The sequence below is a fragment of the Elaeis guineensis genome, chromosome 8 (assembly GCF_000442705.2).
Source record: "Elaeis guineensis isolate ETL-2024a chromosome 8, EG11, whole genome shotgun sequence".
NCBI classification, from domain to species: domain Eukaryota; kingdom Viridiplantae; phylum Streptophyta; class Magnoliopsida; order Arecales; family Arecaceae; genus Elaeis; species Elaeis guineensis.
This window is the reverse complement of record NC_026000.2, coordinates 85,147,855-85,169,416: the sequence shown is the minus strand read 5'-3', so window position 1 is coordinate 85,169,416 and position 21,562 is coordinate 85,147,855.

Sequence of the window (21,562 nt, the reverse complement as noted above, 5' to 3'; positions counted from 1 at the left end):
ACCTACTGGACGGATGGTACCTCCATTGCGAGGCTCCCGGTGGCCGACGAGCCAACGCCGATGGCCTAAGGGCGGTCGAGTGGGTGGAGCCCCTCTACGGCTCCGTCCCCTTCTTCTTTTTCGAAACAGACGACGTCTGTTTCGATTTTTTTATTTATTTATTTTAAACTTATAAAGTCGGCAACTGGGTTGCCGACTTAAGAATTTTTTTTAAAAAAATAAAAATCGTGAAGTCGGTAAATCGTTTGCCGACTTCACTTAAAACCATATTTTCTAAAAAAATTTGCGAAACAGGGATGATGCCCCTGTTTCATGCTTGCGGTGTTGCGCGCGTGGACTGCACCCTCCGATGGCCACGACGGCCAGTCGGAGGTCGTCCGGTGGCCCCGCCGGCTCCTTTCCCTCCCTCTTTTTTTTTTCTTCCTCTTTCTCTCTCTCTATTTCTCTCTTTTTTTCTTCCAGTTCGGATCATCGGTTTGGTATGGTATGAAACCATACTGAACCGTACCTCCGACTGACCGAAACGACAGTACCAGTTCAACATACCTTGGGTTTAAGGATCCAAGAAAAAGAAGAAGAGAAGTTGGTTCGCTCTATGGAGTACGAAAGAAGAAAGAGAGGTCATCAACCATCTTCCCGATGAGGCTGGACTAATCAACTTTAGATTCTTGTTATAGTTTTATTTTTATTTTATTTTATTTTTAAATTTTTTATACTTAAATTTTAATTTTAATTAATATAAAATTTATTTTCTTGCACTTTTAAATTTTTATCTTTTATTTTATTGCAAGTAGATGCTAGGATCTAGTTAGTAGATCTTAGTACCAATTTATTTTATGCTCTTTAAATTTTTATTATTTATTTTTATTACAAGTAAAAGCTAGGATCTAAATAGTAGATCTTAGTATCAAATTTATTTTTCACACTTTTAATTCCTATTTTTGGACTTAAAATTACTTTCTTCGAAACTTTATTTTTTTCTAAAATCAAAAATTTTAAATCAAAATCCTACCTTCTCTGTGAATTTGATCTGACTCGCTATTTTTACATATTTTTAATTTTTATTGAAGTCAAAATTAGATTGATAATCATGATGTCCTAACGACAACATCATGATCATATCAATTTTTGACGTCATTGTCAGGGAAGGTACCAAATTTAATATTTAATTTTTTAATTTTTTTATAAATATAGTTTACTAACTTTTCTATTTTTTTTATCTTTGTACAGAAAAAAAATTTAAAAAAAGGAAGATAGAAAGCTTCCACTTTTGCTTGGTGAGATCAATCCTAATTCTAATCCTAACTATTTTTTTTAGTATTAGTTGTTATTTTTTTTCAAATTAACCTAAAATTTACCCACATAAATCTAATAAAAATTGCATGACAAGAATAGAAACTTAATTGTTAGAAGCATTCATCATCTTATATTTTCTTTTGGTGATCGCTGGAGATAAGATAAGCTTTCAAGTTTGATTAATTTCATGCATCTAATTTAGTTGCATAGAACCCCTTGTTTGAAATTGGTTGTGCATATTCATCTCAAATCAATTTAAGGGCAACACCCAAAATAAGATAAGGTAAATATTTAATCACCCTTTCTTAGCCCAAAAACAACCAACCAGCAAGGTTTGCCATACCGTGCCGAACCGGCCAGTATACCCCATCTCGTACTGGACTGGTGGAGAACCGACATGATTCGATCGGTAAAATCGATACATCGATGATACCAAAGAAAAAAGAATAGAAAGTGAGAAAGAGAGAGAGGAGAGGGGAGGAAGGAAGGTGGGAGCCGTCGGAGAACAGCGGTGGCCGACTACGGCCGTCGGAGGGCTTCCGAGCCCCGTATCGTCCGATAGAGCTTTCAAGAGAGCAAAAGAGAGAGAGAGAGAGCACTCGGAGGGGGGTGGAAAACCTACTGGATGGATGGTGCCTCCATTGCGAGGCTCCCGATGGCCAGCAAGCCGACGCCGATGGCCTGAGGGCGGTCGAGTGGGCGGAGCCGCCCCTTCTTCTTTTTCGAAACAGATGACGTCTGTTTTGATCTTTTCTTTTATTTTAAACTTATGAAGTCGGTAACTGAGTTATCGACTTAAGAATTTTTTTTGAAAAAATAAAAATCGTGAAGCCGGCAAATCGTTTACCGACTTCACTTAAAACCATATCTTTTAAAAAAATTTACGAAATAGGGGCGATGCTCCTGTTTCACGCCTGCGGTGCCGCACGCGTGGATTGCACCCTCCGATGACCATGACGGCCAGTCGGAGGCCATTCGATGGCCCCGTCGGCTCCTTTCCCTCCCTTTTTTTTTTCTTTCTCTTTCTCTCTCTCTATTTCTCTCTATTTCTCTCCATTTTTCTTCCAGTTTGGATCGTCGATTTGGTATGGTATGAAACCATACCGTCGACTGGCCGAAATGGTTGACGGTACCAGTTCAACATACCTTGGGTTTAAGGATCCAAGAAGAAGAAGAAGAGAAGTTGGTTCGCTCTACGGAGTATGAAAGAAGAAAAAAAGGTCATCAACCATCTTCCCGACGAGGCTGGACTAATCAACTTCAGATTCTTGTTATAGTTTTATTTTTATTTTATTTTATTTTATTTTTAAATTTTTTGTACTTAAATTTTAATTTTAATTAATATAAAATTTATTTTCTTATACTTTTAAATTTCTGTCTTTTATTTTATTGCAAGTAGATGCTAGGATCTAGTTAGTAGATCTCAATACCAATTTATTTTATGCTCTTTAAATTTTTATTATTTATTTTTATTGTAAGTAGAAGCTAGGATCTAAATAGTAGATCTTAGTATCAAATTTATTTTTTACACTTTTAATTCCTATTTTTGGACTTAAAATTGCTTTCTTCAAAACTTTATTTTTTTTTTCTAAAATCAAAAATTTTAAATCAAAATCCTACCTTCTCTGTGAATTCGATTTGACTTGCTATTTTTTACATATTTTTATTTTTTATTGAAGTCAAAATTAGATTGATAATTATAATGTCCTAACGACAACATCATGATCATATCAATTTTTGGTGCCATTGTCAGGGAAGGCACCAAATTTAATATTTAATTTTTTTAATTTTTTTATAAATATAGTTTACTAACTTTTCTATTTTTTTATCTTTGTACAGAAAAAAAATTAAAAAAAAAAAGAAAGATAGAAAGCTTCCACTTTTGCTTGGTGAGATCAATCCTAATTCTAACCCTAACTATTTTTTTTAGTATTAGTTGCTATTTTTTTTCACATTAACCTAAAATTTACCCACATAAGTCTAATAAAAATTGCATGACAAGAATAGAAACTTAATTGTTAGAAGCATTCATCATCTTATATTTTCTTTTGGTGATCGCTGGAGACAAGGTAAGCTTTCAAGTTTGATTAATTTCATGCATCTAATTTAATTGCATAGAACCTCTTGTTTGAAATTGGTTGTGCATATTCATCTCAAATCAATTTATGGGCAACACCCAAAATAAGATAAGATAGAGATTTAATCATTCTTTCTTAGCCCAAAAACAACCAACCAGCATCCTGCATTTACGCTAACCTAATTAAAATTTAGTGGACATTGGCCCCTAGGATCAATTGAGTTTAGTTTAAGTATTATGGTAAAGTCAAGTGTAAAGTAAGTTTGGACTCACTCCTAAAGCTGGTGTCTAAGGCAAGAGGTTACAAAGGCTCAGCCTATATGGACTCATAGTTATTTAATTGGTTCTGTTAGCTTACCTGGCCAATTCAATTGGTGTCTAAGGTAAGTAATGGGGGGACCCCTACGACCCCATGTTTTATCTGACTAGTTGAAGGAAGTGAAAACAAACCCAATTTGTATTTAGGCTAAGCCACTCTATATCAAACTGTCAGGTCTAAGAAACCCATAGGTGTCTAGATTTAATTGTTTGCTAACTTGATTGTAATTAACACTTAACCACAACTAATTCTTCTCATCTTTCGTCTTTAGGTCTAGGGCTTTCTTAAGGATCTCATCTTTAGAATTTTTCTCTTTCTCTTCTCTTTTCTTTTTTCTTCTTCTTTAAAAAAAAAAATCTAAACCACACATATTAGGGTTTGCACTGGTATATGCACGGTATAAATTTTTCTGACCTAGTTGAATCTAATTCTGAAATTGAATGACTGATCCATGTTAAACATGATAATCAAATGGCTGAAAATCTTGAGAACCACTTAGGTAAATGAAAGAATATTTTATTCCTTCCACCTATAACCTATCAATGTTTTCATTATTCTATGGGATCAAACATTCAGACTCTAGTCCTAAGATCGATTTGAACTTGATAGCCCAAAAATTAGATAAAGTCGACCTTCTTATGGATAAATACCTAGCCCTAGGTCTATAATCTCCTGCGCAATACACACCATCTTCCAATTATCAAGAGAATTATTTTATCTATGCTAGCGCAGCCCATCATGTGAGTGAATGTCCCACGGCTGCACAGTTTCCATCTTTCCTTGAAGAATAAGTTCAAGCTATCCAAGGTTACTCCAAGCCTGTCAATAATCTATTTTTAAACACATATAATCTAAATTGGAAGAACCACCCCAATTTTTCTTAGAGATCCCAATAGACTCAGGCTCAGACCCAAATTTTTTCTGTGCAAAACTTTCAAAATATGCCCCAATACCAAAACTATACCTATAATAGAGATCAGCTTAGTCAACCTATCCAGCCATCCTATTACAATCAGTCGTCATACCTACCTCCTCAACAGACTAATTTAGTCGACGATAGGTTCAGCCAACTTCAACAAATGATTATGACTCAACAGCAATCCCTCGCCAGATTAGAAGTACAAATAGATCAATTAACTGAGTCTACCATAAGGAGGGAACTAGATCAAATATCGAGCCAATCAATGTCGAATTTTGAAAATAATTTACCCATCCACCAACTACCTGGATCTAGTCAACAATCCATTATCCCACCTATGAATCCTCAATTTGAAAATGACAAAGTAATCTCTAAGCTTAAAAGTAGTAGGATTTTTAAGGATCCATATCAAGTCCAGATGAGTGAGGCTAGTACTGATGCTAGCCAAAAAGAGAATTTAGAAGAAGAAGTTAGTATTGAGGCTAACCCAATAAAAGAATCTAAGCCTAAAACTGTTACTGATCTGAGTGAGAAAGACAAAGGGAAGAAGAGAGTGGATGAGTTATCCGAGATATATAAACCAAGAGTCTCATTTTCTTTAGTCTTAGAAATCGATTTTTCTTCTTTAGAATCACCTCCTCCAGAACAAAAATTGCCTTTGGTCACATATGAGTACATATGTTTAGAATCAAGTAATACTCTTTTAGCATCCATTGCTTTAAACTCAATTTCTAACCCAAAAACTTAATTTATGAGTATTTTAAAAGAACAAATAGGAGAAATTCTCAACAAACAAGGATCTGTGAATAGGTTTATGAATTATCTTTCTAAAATTAAGAAGAAAGATGTAAATTACTTTTTAAAGATTGATAATAAAATATTAAAATTTATTATAAGCCATTTTCCTAAGATTGGCAATTCAAAATCATTGAAATTTGTTAATCCAATATTTGATACGGGGTAGATGAAAGAATCGGCATGGTCTGACTGAAGACATTAAACTTAGCAGTTTCTAGGAGGCAACCCAGTCTTAGTCTCAATTTTAATTTTAGCTTTTATTTTTTATTATTTTTTTATATTTTATTTAGATTAATCAAGTCTTATTTTGTGTCTTTTATAAGGATCTAAGGATAATTTTGGCTAAGTTGGGAGAGAACCATTTGAAAAAGACTTCTGGATTAGGTGACATCTCTCTTTTTCTTTCTTCTTGCATGCACCCTTCATTTTTCCTACTCCATTGAGAACAATGTCGATTAAGTTGGGGGGAGAATAATTTTTTTTTTAATTTTTTTAAGTCCTTAAATAAGTTAGTATTTGACATTTAAGCACCTGATTATATTTAAGAATCGAGTTAAACCAAGTATTTTTAAAAGAAATGTTTCAATTCTTAGACGCTTACTTAAGTTCATAAATAGACCTATTCAGCTTGCACACTTTTGACTCATCTGTGGATGTGAACCCTTTAGACTATATTATATACATCTTTTCTTTTGACTCTACGTTAAGAAAAGTGATTTTGACATCCATTTGTCAGATCTCATAATCTAAGATTATAGCTATAGCAAGCATAATCTGGATGGACTTAAGCATTGCCACAGGAGAGAACATCTCATCATAGTCAATACCATAATGCTGACGGTAACCCTTGGCAACTAGATGGGCTTTATAGGTCTCTACCTTCTCATCTACTTCTCTTTTTCTCTTGAAAATTCATTTACACTCTATGGATTTTATCCCTTCGAGTGAATCAACTAGTGTCCATATACAATTGATCTCCATGGATTTCATCTCGAACTTCATGGCCTCAAGTCATTTCTGAGAGTTGGGCCTTTACATAGCTTCCATATAGGTGATCAGATCCTCATCGTTCTCATCAAGTTTGATGGGGTCATCATTCTGGATCAAAAAATTATAGTATCTATCTGACTGACGTGGTACTCTACCGGATCTCCTTAATGACGTCTCTACTAACTCCAGATTTGATTCTCCAATCAAATTTAATTCTGTATGTGTCGGTCCTTCCACCTCTTGAACTCATAAAGTTTAATTTTACAGGTATTAGCTTCTTCTCCAAGAAACTTCTTTTCTAGAAAGACTGTCCTACTGCCGATAAATACTATTTGCTTTGCAGTGAGGTAGAATTAGTACCCTTTAGTTTTCTTCAGATATCTTAGAATAAGCATCTATCAGACTTAGGTCTAAGCTTATATGTCTTTAAATGCTTGAATAAGCTGGATACCCACAGAGGTGTGAGAGCACCGGCTTACATCCAGTCTATATCTCATATAAAGTTTTATTGACAGACTTACTTGGCACCTTATTCAAATATAGTAGGCAGTTTCTAAAGCATATCTCTAGAAAAAATTGACAAACTCGCAAAACCCATCATGGATCAGACCATGTCTAACAATGTTCGATTCCTCCTTTCAGACACCCCGTTATGTTGTGATGTTCTAGGAGGGATCCACTATAAGAAAATTTTATTCTCTTCTAAATATATCAAAAAATCATTGGTGAGGTATTCACCTTCTCAGTCTAATCGAAGAGTCTCAATACTCTTTCTAGTTTGCTTCTCAACTTCAGTATGGAATTTTTTGAATATTTTAAATGATTCTGATTTATGCTATTGGAAATTATGTCCTAAAATCAATTGTGTGACGATTGGGTTCATTTTTATATATGTATTATTGATAAATGAATAATAGTTATTCTGATCTTTTTCATCATAATGTTACATCTTTTTTGAACTCTTGTGCTGTGATGAAGTCCTTAGAAACATGATAAAGAGAGGATTTATCGTATAGTTCTTAAACATGTTCGCAATCAAATGCTACATCATTGCAGGATGATGATGTTTATCGAGTGGAGGTCATTGTGTATCATATGGATTGGTTGTCCTCTTAACCAAAGAGTGTGGTGATACTAGTATGACATACAGATAAGATATAGGAGTACATCATCACTAAATAGGTAACTCACCTGCTGAGTGCTCTGCTGTCAAGAGCTGCTCTCAAAGCACATGGATATTAAGTATCCTTCAACCTTGAGATCGCCATAGTGACTTGTAAGTAACTCACTATACTTTGATGTCGGACTATCTAGATTTGTAAAACAGTGACGGAAGGCTATTAGGTACAGTCAAGTACTTGCGAAGTCTGTATATGGATTAAGATGGGATTGACCTCTCCAGATTATTGAAGTTGATGTATCACTGTGTTTCAATTTAGTAAAGTCTTGACCAGGATAATTCATGAAATAGATTTGAAAGGTTAAAATATAATGTGGATGAGGCAATCTCGGTTGACAGTTAACCTGAGACCATCCTAGAGCATTCAGGATCAAAAAAATAAATTATGTGGTAACTATGTATATGGATTCTAGAATATTCTTTTATGATAATTTGACCTATCTGGATGTCAAAAACTATTACTAGATGGTATTCCGATTAGTGCAAAAATTAGTTCCTGTGCTCCTGACTTAGTGTTTGAACCTATGGAGTCACACACACAAGTCAGACCCCGTAGGAGAGTATTCGCTTATGTTTATGTATCCAATTTGAAAGTGCTTGACTTAATTGAATAAACAAGCGAACTTGATTGAGAATTAAGTTATAGGTCAAATGAGATTGAAGAGTTGACTATGTCTAGCTAGTACTATACATAAGGTTCAGGTTCGATCCCAAAGATGAATAGTTTCTAATCTATGATCCATAGAGTATATGAAAGATTAGATTTAAGTGCTAATTAATTTTAGATTAGATCTAAATTAATTAGACATAATTGGATCTAAAATCTAAGTTACACTTCATACAAAAGTCCTAAAGAGTTTGGAATTAACAGCCTTTCAAAATTTTCGAACTAGCTTCTAATTGAATTCGAATCGGATCCATTTTGGATGAAATATGAGAAATTCTACTTGCACTAGAATTTTCCTCTCTTACGGACTGACCAACACCTGAAAGTTTCCTTATTGTGGGCGTCCCATATGAGTGAGGGATTGGGTGCAATGTAGTTGTCATATATGATGGCAATACTATCTCATGTAGAAGTCCTTCTTTTATGAGTATTAGATTAATTCAAAATATGTTTGAGTTAAGAGTCCTATACTTATTGGGTTATAAAATTCATCTATAAATAAAAAAGATTTCTACCTATAGATGTATAGCAAACAAATCAGATTGAGAGAAGGGAGAAAGAGAGAGGGAGGTGTGAGAAAAGAGAAGCCCTTCTTCTTCTCCTTGGCCTCTACCCTTTGGTGCCGCCCCTCCTCCCTTGCTGTGGGCCCTCTTATGAGCATTCTCCTTGCTGGTGTGAGATATCACATCAGCATCTCTCCTCCCTCATTTGATTGAGTTGTAAAGGTGATTTGTTCAGAGTTCATCCCGCTTTTCTGCATCATTTGGCGTGTATGCGAAGTAGAGAGTCTGCATATCCAGACCTCCATGAAGAATTATTTCAGATTTTTAGAGATTTGATCTCTAGTTCTGCTACTAATCATGTAAAGATTTGATTTTTATTTATGTAGATAAATAAAAAATTTTTAGATGCAACTTGGGCTATCCGAAGAGAAACTATTTCTCTTCCCTTCAATTGGTATCAGAGCAGTGCTGAAATATATACATACATATCTAAATTTTTTTAGATTAATTATATATTATATATAATTAAAATTTAATATTAAATATTAAATCTAATTTAAATCTATTTATATAAAATTTTTGATCTAATTTTGATTGGATTAGATGAGTCTAATCAATTATTGATTAAGGTTATTATAAGTTTGTTATAACAGAATTGTGCTATTGCTGAATTTTTAATAAAATAATAATATGAATTAAAATCTATTTTAAATTTTTTTAATAGAATTTTAATATTGTTATTTTTATTAAGAATTAAGATTTATTTTAGATCTAGATTAGATCTGTTTCGATAAATATTTAGATCTAAATCCTATTAAAATTTAACACTACATGAAAATAGATTTTATCCAAAATTTAATCTTTATGCATTCATATTTACATCTGATTAATTTTTTATATGATATCAAATTTAAAATTAATATTTTATAATTAGTATAAGATATGTTTCAGATCTGATATGATATATATGTGCATCAAATCTAATTAGATTAGATGAAAAACATGATTGATAAGATCAAAGATATGTTCGTGACATAAAATAATTTTGTCAATAATTGCATGTTGATGTGATTACATATAAAATTAGATTTCAGATCATCATAGTCTAGTATTTGGATTGATGAGATCACCAGACCATCTGATTATAGGAGATTCAAGAGATTAATCTTCTTTTGCCTATTTGATGGATTCTTTTATGATATGTAAGGGTGTTGTTGTGATCCAATTTTATGAAGAAAAAAAGTGAACAGATTCTTATGAATTATTTTGATCATAAATATATTTAGATTAGATATAAAATGATTTATGATTCATTATAATAAGATAAAATTTAAATATAAAATTATTTTAAATCTGAATAGCATGTTACATATGATATAATTAGTATAGATCTAAAAGTTATCATGATGCATAAGATGTATGTACGAAGTTTAGATCATACCTATATATTTAATTGTTAAACATATTATAAAAATTTATTTTCAAGAATTGAAACATATGATATGCTTCACCTAAATCTTGATAAAATAGTTCTACAGACTGAAACATATGTTTCACACACTTAATTTTGAATTAAGCTTTGAATGATCTAGATTTGAGAATTGAAGATCATTAAGACACCACATAAATCGATGGAAAAAGAATTAGCTTGAAGCAGGTCCTTCTAATGGATTAGACCTAGGGTTAGAAATATATATGGATCAAATAGAGAAATTGATTAAATCTAATCAAGTGTTAAATTAGATTAGGTCTGTATTTTTTTAAATCAATCTCAATAGTTGAAGTTTGATCAAGTCTATATATTTGACCCTAATAAATGGACCATGATCATGGCTCCATGGTTGAGCCTGAATCTTCTGGTGGACCAAATCAGAACTAATTAACCAGTTGGTATCTAAGGTACATTTGGCAGATTCGATCAAGTGGTTTTTAATTAGGAGCTATTCATCTAGATGTGTCTACAGTGAGTTAAGGATACATCCCTCCCACTGATCTCACTTACTTAACCAATATAGTTGATTATATTTTGATTAGATCACTAGTCGATTTATGCAAACCCATGCCATTAAGATGAATCAGTATGACTGATTTAGGTATCTTTAGACCAGCTTGTGTTTAAATCTCTATATGACTTAGTCAAGTGAGTGGGAGGATTTGCAGCTTACAGGTCATTTTCTTCTCTTATTCTTAGACCAATAAAATCAAATCTGCTAAATTATTAGGTCCATAAAATGATAGAGTTATGAGATAACTTGGTCATAGCTTTTTATTAAAGTGCATGATAATGAGTTTAATATTCTAAATAGGTATTGGAGGTGCCACATGCCTAGTGTCTATTATATATGGCCATCATGATGTGCCTTCAGATCAATGCTCACGTTGGTCGAGCCACACTCGGATCTGAACATTTATTTGTTGGATGTACTTGGTATTATCATGTTAATCATTATACATAATCTGGATTTTCAGTGGAAGTGCTACACGCCTGCTGAAGGGATGCCTGGAGAAAACCTAATTGCTAGAAGTTGTTTGGAGAAATAATTGATTATGAACCTACCCATGGATGCACTAGGATTGGCCGACCCATACTCAGACCCGAATGCAGTCTGTGTAGATTCTAGTACCTACTAAGGAATTAATATAATTCTTGAATTGGAGGTAGAGGCTATTAATTCGTAAAAATAGTAGAAGAACCTTTAGACTAAAGTCTATATCTTTAAGATTAAAAATAATTCATATACTAATAGGCTATATTTTTTCTTTCAGTTATGGTCAACACACTATCCCTCCATATGCTGTTGGACAGTGTCAAGCTCATCGGATCTAACTTCGAAAGCTAGTATCGAAAGTTGAAGATCGTCTTGGAGCATGAGAGGATTTTATACGTCCTTATGGATGAGGTACCTAAAGAACCTATAGCCAACGCTCCTCATACCGCAAAAGATACTTACATGAAGTGGCTCAATGACCGCACGACTGTGCGTTGTGTGATGAGGGCAGCTATGAACAACGAGCTTAACTATAAGTTCAAGGATCTGCAGCCAGAGGAGATCATTAAGTATTGAATGAGTCCTTCGGTACCTCAGAAGATACAAAGAGACACAATCTCTTGTGCAATATTCAATGCCCCTATACAAGAGGGGGCTTCAGTTATCAATCATATACTGTACATGATTGAGTAGATTGAATGTCTTAGCAAACTTGACTTTCCGTTGTATGAACAGTTAGGGAAGGATGCTATCCTCAATTCGTTATCGAAATTCTACCTACCCTTTCTCAGTTATTACAGAATGATGAAGCCTGCAGTGAACTACCATAGTTTGCTAGGGTTATTGCAGATTTATGATAAGGATCACCAGCTCCAGAAGGAGCCAGTGAATTTAGTGGGAGGTTCATCTGTAGGATGTCAATCCTCTAGGAGAGAAAAAAAAAAGATGCAAAAATCTCGTGCCGCCAATCCTAAGCAGAGCAAAATGTCAAAAGTTGATAAGACCCAGATAGAATGCTTCTTCTGTAAGAAGCTGGATCATTAGAAGAGAAATTGTCCTACTTACATAGCTATCCTTGACCCAAACAGGCCTAAGAACAACAGAAAGAAGCAAGTGGTTGCTTCATAAGGTACTTATATGATAACTCATTGTAATTCCTCTATTTATGATACTACTATCTAGGTATTGGATACCGAAAGTTCTATTAATATATGTAATTTATTGTAAAGACTACAGGTAAGTAGGAAGTTTAGAGAGGGCGAGCGGTTCTTTAATGTTGGAGATGGAAGCCTTGTTCCAGTTCTGGCTTTGGAAACTTTACAGTTTATCTTCAAGTCTAGTAGTATCATGTTAGATGATTGTCATTATTGTCTCTCCTTTTTGATGAATGTTATCTGTATAGGCATTTTGGCCAAACTTGGTTATAAGTTTATAATAAAGGATGATTTTTATGATATCATTATGAATGATACTACAATATATAATATCACAGCCTCCTAAATTAGATAATATCAGTGAATCCTATCTTGGCATTGTAGGCTTGATCAAGTGAACAAGAATATGATTGTCAAGCTGATCAAGAAACGTATCCTTAAGATAGATGATTGTGAATTATTACTAACCTACGAATCTTGTTTACTTGGTAAGATGACTAAGTCATCTTTTAAGAAAAAAGGTGAAAGAGCCCGCAATATCCTAGGTCTAATACATACTGATGTATGCGGACCTATGAATATAAGTACCAGAGGAGAATACTACTACTTTATTACATTTACAAATGACCTATCGAGATATGGATATGTCTATCTTATGAAGCATAAGTTAGAATAATTTGAAATATTCAAATAATTCTGTGTTGAAGCAGAGAAATAGACCGGAAAGAGTATTAAAATTCTTCAATCAGATTGAGGAGGTGAATATCTCACTAGTGAGTTTCTGACATATCTAGAAGAGAATAAGATTCTCTCATAGTGGACCTCTCTTGGAATACCACAACATAACGGAATGTCTGAAAGGAGGAATCGAACCTTGTTAGACATGATCCGATCCATAATGGACTTTGCGAGTTTGCCAATCTTCTTTTGGAGATATGCTCTAAAAATTATCTACTACATTTTGAATAAGGTGCCAAGCAAGTCTGTCAATAAAACTGCATATGAGATATAGACTGGGCATAAGCCAGTGCTCTCGCACCTTAGGATCTGGGGGAGTCCAGCTTAAGTCAAGCATTTAAAGACAAGCTTGGATTTAAGTCTAACAGATGCTTGTTCATAGGGTACCTAAAGAAAACTAAAGAGTACTACTTCTATCTCGTTGCAGAATAAAAGGTGTTTGTCAGCAGTTGGACAGTCTTTTTAAAAAAAGAGTTCCTTGGTGAAGGAGCTAATGCCTGTAAAATTGAACTTGATAAAGTTATGAGGTGGAAGGACTGACATATATAGAATTGAATTTGATTGGAGATTCAAATCTGGAGCCAATAGAGGTGCCATTAAGGAGATCCGATAGAGTACCATGTCAATCAGAAATATACTACAATTTTTTGATCCAGAACGATAATCCCATTGAACTTGATGAGAATGATGAGGATCCGATCACCTATATGGAGGCCATGCAAAGGCTCGACTCCCAAAAATGGCTTGAGGCCATAAAATCTGAGATGGAGTCCATGGAGATTAATGGTGTATGGACACTAGTTGATCACTCAAAGGGATAAATCCCATAGGATGTAAATAAATTTTCAAAAGAAAAAAAGGAGCGGATGGGAAGGTAGAGATTTATAAAGCCCGTTTAGTTACCAAAGATTACCATCAATATTATGGTATTGACTATGATGAGATATTCTCTCCTGTGGCAATGCTTAAGTCCATTCGAATTATGCTTGCTATCGCTGCACACTTAGATTATTAGATCTAGTAGATGGATATCAAAATTATTTTTCTTAATGGAGAGCTAGAAGAAGAGGTGTATATGATACAACCTGAAGGATTCACATCCACAGATGAGTCAAAAGTGTGCAAGCTGAATAGGTCTATTTATGGACTTGAGCAAACATCTAGGAGTTAGAGCATACATTTTAATAAGGTGATCAAAATTTATGGCTTCATTAGGAACAGAGAAGAGCCTTGTATCTATAAGTAAGCTTCCGATTCTATAGTCATCTTTCTTGTGCTATATATGAATGATATACTGTTACTAGAAAATGACATCCCGACTTTGCAGAGTGTGAAGCTGTGGTTATCATCACAGTTCTCCATGAAGGATTTGGGAGAAGCATCCTACATCCTAGGAATGAAGATCTATAGGGATAAATCTAGAAGGTTACTTAAATTATCCCAATCCACGTACATTGATACCTTGTTGAAGCAGTTCAACATGGATAATTTCAAGAAAAGCTATCTTCTCATAGATCATAAAATTATTCTTTCCAAGAAAGATTGTTCGACAACTCCTGAGAAGAGAGAGCATATAAGTAGAATACCATATGCTTTGGTAGTGGGGTCTATCATGTACGCTATGACGTGTACAAGATTGGATGTGGCCTATTCACCAGTAGTGAGTAGGTACCAATCTGATTCGGATGAGAAGCATTGGAAGATTGTGAAAGCAATTCTTAAGTATTTAGAAAATACTAAAGACCAATGACTTATCTATGGAGATACTGACCTGAAACTTATAAGATATACTGATTCTAATTTCTAGTCAGATTATGATGACAGTAAAAGCATGTTGGGCTACGTATTTACTCTGAGTGGAGGAGCTATTTGCTGAAAAAGTTTCAAGCAACATACTATGGCTGATTCTGTATGCAAAGTAGAATACTGCTACATCAGATGCTGCAATTATTCTGCATCGCTATCATCTGGTGTGAGAGATCATGAATCGAGGTGATGTCGAGCTTCAGAAAATCGATAGAAAAGAGAACCAAGCCAACCCCTTCACTAAAGCTCTCGAGATTAAAGAGTTCAATGACTTCAAATGGAAGATAGGTATAAGATACCACCTCGATTGGCTTTAGTCCAACTGAAAGTTATTGGGAATTATGTCCTAAATCCAATCATGTGACGATTGAGTTCATCTTTATATATATATTATTGATAAATGAATAATAGTTATTCTAGTATTTTTCATCATAAAGTTATATCTTCCTTGAACTCTTGTGCTGTGATGAAGTCCTTAGAATTATGTTAGTGTATATGATAAAGAGAAGATTTATAGTATAGTTGTTAAATATGTTCGTGATCAAATGATGCATCATTACAAGACGATGATGTTTATCGAGTGAAGGTTATTGTGTACCATATAGGTTGGTTGTCCTCTTAACCAAGGAGTGTGGTGACACTGGTATGGCATATAGATGAGATGTAGGAGTACATCGTCACTGAATAGGTGACTCACCTACTTAGCGTTAAGCTGTCAAGAGCTGCTCATGAAGCACATAGGTATAAGTATCCTTCAGACCTGAGATTGCTATAGTGACTTACGAGTAACTCACTGTGCTTTGGTGCCGGACTATCTAGATTTTTAATGTAGTGACGGAAGGCTACTAGGTCAGTCAAGTACTTATGAAGTCTATGTATGGTCAAGATGGAATTGACCCCTCTGGATCATTGGAGTTGATGTATCACTGTATTTCAATTTAGTAAAGTCTTGGCCAGGGTAATCGATGAGATGGATTTGAAAAGTTGAAATACAATGTAGATGAAGCAATCTTGGTTGAATTAACCAGAGACCATCCTAGAGTATTTAGGGTCAAAAGGATAAATTATGCGGTAACTATGTGCATGGGTTCTGAAATATTTTTTTGCGATAATTTGACCAACCTAGATGTCGGAAATCATTGCTAGATGGTATCTTGATTAGTGCAGGAATTAGTTCCTGTGCTACCGACTTAGTGTTTGAACCTATGGAGTCACACACACAAGTCAGACATCATAGAAAAATATTGACCTATGTTTATGTGTCTAATTTGGAAGTGCTTGACTTGATTATACATACAAGCTATTTTGATTGAGAATTAAGTTATGGGTCAAATAGGATTGAAGAATTGACTATGTCTAGTTAGCACTGCACATGAGGTTCAGGTTTGATCTTGGAGATGAACAATTTCTGATCTATGATCTATGGAGTATATGAAAGATTAAATTTAAGTACTAATTAATTTTAGATTAGATTTGAATTAATTATGCTTAATTGGATCCAAAATCTAAGTTAGACTTGGTACAAAAGTCTTAAAGAGTTTGAGATTAACAACCTTTTGAAATTATTTCGAATTGGATTTGAATCGGATCTATTTTGGATGAAATATGAGAAATCCTACTTGCACTAGGATTTTCCTCTCTTATGGGCCGACCAACACCTGAAAGCTTCCTTATTGTGGGCATCCCATGTGGGTGAGGGATTGGATGCAATGTGGTTGTCATATGTGATGGCAATACTATCTCATGTAGGAGTCTTTCTTTCATGAGTATTGGACTGATTCAAAGCATATTTGAGTTAGAAGTCTTATACTTATTGGGTCATAAGATTCATCTATAATAGAGAGGGTCTCTATCTATGGATACATAGCAAACAAATTGGATTGAGAAAAGAGAGAAAGAGAGAGAGGCATGAGAAGAGAGAAGCCCTTCTTCTTCTCCTTAGCCTCTCTCCTTTGGTGCCACCCCTCCACCCTTGCCATGGGCCCTCTTGTGGGCATCCTCCTTGCTGGTGTGAGGCATCATATCAGCACCTCTCTTCCCTCATTTAATTGGGTTGTGAAAGTGATTTGATCTGAGTTTATCCCGCTTTCCTACGTCATCTGGTGTGTATGCGAAGTAGAGGATCTGCACATTCAGGGCTCTACGAAGGATTATTTTAGATTTTTAGAGATTTGATCTTTAGTTCTGCTACTAATTAGATAAGAATTTGATCCTTATTCATATAGATTAATAGAAAGTTTTTAGATGCAACCTGAGCTATCCGAAGAGAAACTATTTTTCTTTCCTTCATATGCTTCATAAGATAGACATACCCATACCTCGATAGGTCGTCTGTAAACATAATGAAGTAGTAGTATCCTCCTCTATCACTTATGTTCATAGGTCCTCATATATCAGTATGTATTAAACCTAGGACATCATTGGCTCTTTCACTTTTTTCTTTAAAAGGTGACTTAGTCATTTTACTAAGCAGACAGGATTCGTAGGTTGTTAATGATTCACAATCATCTATTTTAAGGATACGTTCTTTGATCAACCTGTCAATCCAACTCTTGTTCATATGACCAAGCCTACAATGCTAAAGGTAGGATTCACTGATATTATCTAATTTAGGATATTTACTGAATGTGTACATTACACCAACAAGCTGTGATATTATGCATATGCCATGTCTTAATTGTCCACGCATAATTGCAGTATCACTCATAAACTTGAAACCAAGTTTAGTCAAAAGGCCTACAAAGATGACATTCATAAAAAAAAAAGATAATAATGATAATCATCTAACATGATAATACTAAAATCAAAGACAAGCTGCAAAGTTTTCAAGATCAAAATCGGAACAAGACTTCCATCCCCAATATTCAGGAACCGCTCGCCGTCCTAAAACTTTCTACTTACCTGCAGTGCCTGCAACAAATTGCATATATTAATCGGACTTCTAGTATCCAATTTTTAGATAATAGTATCACAAATAGAAAAATTATAAGGAGTTATCATATAAGTACCTTGTGAAGCAACTGTTTGCTTTTTTTCTTATTCTTAGGCCTGTTTGAATCAAGGGTGGCTATGTAAGCAGGATAATTCCTCTTCCAATTGAAGAAAATATAGGTAGTGCCATGTATGAAATTTTAAAATTTTTTATGTAGTGGAAGAATAAGATTAAACTATTTAATTTAAATCACATGTATAAGATCCAATCTAGACTACTATGTCATGATAAAATATATAAAATATGATGCACTTTAGATTTGAAAATAAAAACTCACATTGAACTCATCGATGCTGAAATCCTAGATCTAACTATTAGATCTAACGATATGATCAAGATAGGTTAGAATAAATTACCAAACCAGTGAGATCTTGATCTTTACTGCAACACTTGGAGAAGATGTTTCTCAGGTCACTCACAGCCACACGAAGTCGTCTAGCCTCTACAAGAAAATCCACACGAAGACTGGTGTAGATCAGGGGCATGGAGGCGCTAACCTACAAGCAATTTTTATGGCTGATCTTTTTCTTTTTCTTCAAGTACCTTAAACACTCCAAAGGATGAAGGGATCTAGAGGAGGAAGAGAGGAGGAGGAGAAGAGCTCTAGAAAAATAAAAATCAGCAAGAAAATTGATGCATGATGCCAAGAATAGGGGACCCCTATTTATAGGCAAGGAATTAGGGTTTTCATCCAAGGGAGGGCACCAAGAGTCTATGCCAAAACCACTTTTGGCATCTCAAAAAATTCCAAAAAAGGCTTTATGGCATGGAGAAGGAATATGGAGTCTCACATACCTAAGAACATTCTAGGAAAAATAAAAAAAAAATTATTATGGTGCCAACAACCTTCCTTGTATGAAAAATCTCTTTCTTTGTTTACATCTTATCTTTAATTCGGATCGCATTCGAATTTGACAAGAGATAGGATTATGAGTCATTAATCATTGCTGCCTACCCTTATTGGGTCTACTACTTTGATGCAAAAAAGGTCAAGCTAAATCTTATTTGGCATGGAGATAAGGGCATGAGTCCAAGTGTGGCGCAAGGAGATAAGGATAAAGTGCTAGTCGACTTAGTTAGACTCTTTATTTCTAATCTGATTCTAATCCAAATCAAATTTGGATTGAACCTACTAATAGAAATGAATCTAATCCAATTAGAAATCTAATTATCTCAATAAATTCTTAACTCAATTAGAAATTGGCTGATTCCAAACCTTGATCGAATCAGGATCAAATTTTCCTTGTAATCAAGATTGATCATATCAAACACAATTTGAGTCGAACTGAATCTAATTCAATTAAGCTTGATCCAAAGCTCTTTACTCAATTAAATTGAATCAATTAATAATTTAATTATTAATTAATTCTCTATTTATAATAGAGTCCAGTCCCAATGGGATTTTTTTCCAGAATCCCAGTCCTAGTAGGACTCCTTACCAGAGTCACAATCTAATTGGCTCTTTAGCTATCAGATCTGACCAAATCTTCTAATACGTGTGACCTCATAGGTTCGAACCTAAGTCAGTAGCATAGGAACAATATTCTATACCAATCATTGTAACCATCTAGCAATGGTGACCCAACGATTGGATAGGTCAAAGTATTGCAAAGCAACATTCTAGAATCTACTGGTGTATGGTTATTGTATAATTCATTTCTTTGATCCAAATGCTCAAGGTGATCTAGGATTTTACTATCAATCCTAATTTAGTCGATCACATTATATTTCAACCTTTCAAATCCATCTCATGAATTATCTTGCTAAAGATTTTACTAAATTGAAATACACTGATGCAAATCTCCTACTAATTTAAAAGGATCAATTCCATCTTGACTCACACACCGACTTGATAAGTACTTGACTACACCCAATATACTTCTATCACTAAATTAAAAACTCAGATGGTCTGGTACTAAAGTATAGTGAGTTACTTATAAATCACCGTGGTGGTCTCAGGTCTGAGCGACACTTATATCCATATCCTTCACGAGCTACTCTTAACAGCAGAGTACTCGGCACATGATCATGTTCGATGTGAATGTACTTCTATATTCCATCTGCATGCTATAACAATATCTCCATACTTCTTAGTTAAAAGGACAACCAACTCATATGGCACACAATAACCTATACTCAATATTGCTATCATCTTATTAATGGCATATTATTTGGTCACGAACACTTTTAAGGACTAAATAATAAATCTTCCTTTGTCGATCAATTATAGTCCTAAAGACTTTATTATAACACAGAAATTCAAAAATGGATAATTTGTAATAAAAAATATCAAATAACTTTTATTAATAAAAAATTCATATACAATTACAAATATGAGCACAATCATCAACAAGCTAATGATTGACCTCGGGACATATTTTCCAATAACTCCCACTTGGACTAAAGCCAATCGGTACAATATCATATACCCATCTTCAATTTGTGATCATCGAATTCCTTGATCCTAAGAGCTTTAGTAAATGGGTCAGCTAGATTTTTTTTCGTCGATCTTCTGAAGGTCGATGTCACCTCGATCCACGATCTTTCGAATAAGGTGATAGCGATGCAAAATATGCTTGGTGTGCTGATGGGACTTCGACTCCTTAGCTTGAGCAATGGCTCCAGTGTTGTTGCAGTATAACAAGACAGAGCCATCAATGGAGGGTGCCACTCCAAGCTCATCGATGAACTTCTACAACCATGCAGCTTCCTTCACAGCATCGGATGCCGCAATATACTCTGCTTTACAAATGGAGTCAGCCACAGTGTGCTGTTTGAAACATTTTCAATAGATCGCTCCACCGTTCAGAGTAAAAATATAATCCAACACACTCTTGCTATCGTCATAGTCTGACTGAAAGTTGAGTCAGTAAACCCCATTAGTTTCAAGTCAGTTTCACCATATACAACCACTGATCCTTAGTATTTCTCAAATACTTAAGAATAATTTTTATGACCTTTCAGTAGTTCTTTCCTGGATCAGACTGGTATCTACTCACTACCCCTAGTGTGTATGCTATGTCTGATTTCATACATATCATGGTGTACATTATAGAACCCACTGTCGAAGCATATGGAATTCTACTCATATACTTTCTCTCTTGAGGAGTTGTTGGACAATCTTTTTTCGAGAGAAAAATCCCATGGCCTATCGAAAGATAGCCTTTCTTAGAATTCTCCATGCTGAACCACTTCAGCACGATGTCAATGTACATGGACTGAGATAATTCATGTAACTTTTTCGATCTATCTCTATAGTTCTCCATCCCAAGGATGTAAGATGCTTCTCCCAAATCTTTCATTGAGAACTGAGATGATAACCAGACTTTTATCCTTTGTAATGCAGGGATGTCATTTTCAATTAAGAGAATATCATCTACATACAGAATAAGGAATACAACCACAAAGTCATTTACCCATTTGTAAGTGTAGGATTCTTCTCTGTTCCTAACCAAGCCATACATTCTGATAACCTTATCAAAATGCATATTCCAACTCCTGGATACCTGCTTCCATCTATAGATAGATCTCTGAAGCTTGCACACCTTGGACTCATCTGTGGATGTGAAACCCTCAGGCTATATCATATACACCTCTTTTTGTAGTTCTCCATATAGAAATATTATTTTTACAT